This window comes from Pleurodeles waltl, unplaced genomic scaffold, assembly GCF_031143425.1.
Source record: "Pleurodeles waltl isolate 20211129_DDA unplaced genomic scaffold, aPleWal1.hap1.20221129 scaffold_39, whole genome shotgun sequence".
Lineage (NCBI taxonomy): Eukaryota > Metazoa > Chordata > Amphibia > Caudata > Salamandridae > Pleurodeles > Pleurodeles waltl.
In genome coordinates this window covers 4,914,299-4,916,311 of record NW_027150097.1, presented here as the reverse complement: position 1 = coordinate 4,916,311, position 2,013 = coordinate 4,914,299, and the positions used below count along the sequence as shown (strand labels likewise).

General features: G+C 43.3%; 1 non-coding gene across 1 annotated transcript; it reads left to right on the top strand.

Moving 5' to 3' along the window:
• On the top strand, positions 1 to 72 carry TRNAE-UUC (transfer RNA glutamic acid (anticodon UUC)). The gene has a single exon. It is a non-coding gene; the product is annotated as a tRNA-Glu (tRNA).
• The last annotated feature ends 1,941 nt before the right edge of the window (positions 73 to 2,013 follow it).

Genomic DNA, 2,013 nt, shown 5'->3' with positions numbered 1-2,013 from the left:
TCCCATATGGTCTAGCGGTTAGGATTCCTGGTTTTCACCCAGGCGGCCCGGGTTCGACTCCCGGTATGGGAAATCCATTTTTTGTTTTTCACTACTCAGACATTTTAATCTTTCTCAGTTTTTTTCTATAAACCTAAATGCACCTAAAGTCTTAATAAATGTCACTTGCTTTGTCTTCTGCTTCCATCTAATGCCGTCAGAGGTTTACACCGACCCCCAAATCTACTGCCCTCTCTCCCCAGCCCTTGACCTGTACATTAATACTATGAAGGGTTATTCCTTGTTTTTCTTTTATTGCACAACAAAAAGTACAGATTATATAATGAGACCGGGGCACAGAGAAGAAGGCAGCAATTGACTGTGGTCCCACCATGGGAAATTCGCATTTTATTACCTGCCCCGTCCATACTGTGGGTTCATCATTTGTTTTATGACATGATTCCCCTGCTGTGTTGTTTCTAGTATAAGACTTGAGCACTTTATGTGTTTTATATCATCTGTGATATTGCAGCTGCTGTTTGCAGTGTCCACATTTTGCAACCAGTGTGCTTTGTACCCTCACTGCTGCTCTCTCAGAGAGGGTAGGCTGAACACTACAGGTAGTATCAGACACCAGAGATGCCTCCTGTACCTGGAATAAAACTATGCTTCTTTGTAAGAAATACAGGGGTGAAGATCTGCTGCATTCACAGTGACCCACTTTGTCTTTTACAAAGGTTCCCAGCCGTGCAAAGACTCTTGGTGGTTAGTTAAGGGGCCATGCTAAATGGAGATTTCGAAGCATCAGACGAGACGTTTTCTTTGTTTCTGCATCAGCAAAAGTATATTTCTGTTTTTATGTTATTACTTGTGAAATACACATTTTAGTTGTGCTGTTGGACTTGTCATGTTTGATTTACAGTGTGAACGAATTCAAGCGATAGACAGTAGGTGGTGACTGACACTGTCAGGACTCCTAGGGTTGAGGATCGTGGACGTTGGTTCCATCGTGTAATGATTAGCACTCTGGACTCTGAATCCAGCAATCTGAGTTCCAATATCGGTAGGACCTGGAATGTTTGTAATAATACTTTTGTTTTAATTTATTGCAGGTCTTGAGCAGGAAACAATTTGTATCTCTGACATAACCCGTCTCTTCCTATTTTCATTCCCCTCGTGGTTTCTGCGGCTTGGGGGCATCTATACATTTTTCTATAGGCGTTGCTGGGGGCACGTGATGATACACACAGGTGTTGTCTACGTCCTGTGTCTGTGTGGACACCTCTCTACTCTGGCTACACAACAGTAAGATGCACAGTGTGGACCTGACTCCACGCGGCCTTCACACCGGATAACTTACAAGGAGAGAGAAACTTACGGAAATGTACGGTGTGAAAGAACGACTTTACCAAAGTGTTAATGTATGAAATTGCCCTTTGCTTTTTTTTTTGTGAGTTGCAAATGGTAACCTTTGACTAAAGCAAGTACCCAAAAATAAACAGTTTTCAGCTGGACTCATATAACTTGCATTTGCAGTGGATGATCTGCCTTGAGCAGTATATGAGTGTGAAAAGGTCTCTAGTTTTGTCTTGAAATACCAGAGACGTCGGCGCTCTCCACCTTTCTCCTTCGACATCACATCCTGATGCTGAACAGTATTAGCACATAAATGAATAAAAAACTGGCTGACGTGTACATGCACATGTGTGCATATGTACCACGGTGCTATAGTCTGATGACATGTATGTGCCAGTCTGTGGGGTCAAAGGGCAGTCAGAAGTTACTGGGCCACAGTTGTATCAATGAGGACTGTGTACTTCCTGTGCCCTGGGGCATTCGTACTCTGGTCCCTCAAACTAGGGTGGAAGCCCCCCTTTAGCACATGACTCTCAGAATAACAAGTCAGAGCAGACATTAGTGTAACTGGGTACTCACACTTGTGAAAGGCGCAAGTGCAAGTAGTTAACTGCAACCTGACCTCACAGCATACACTTTAGACATCCTTTGTAAACACACACACATATTTTCAGTCTA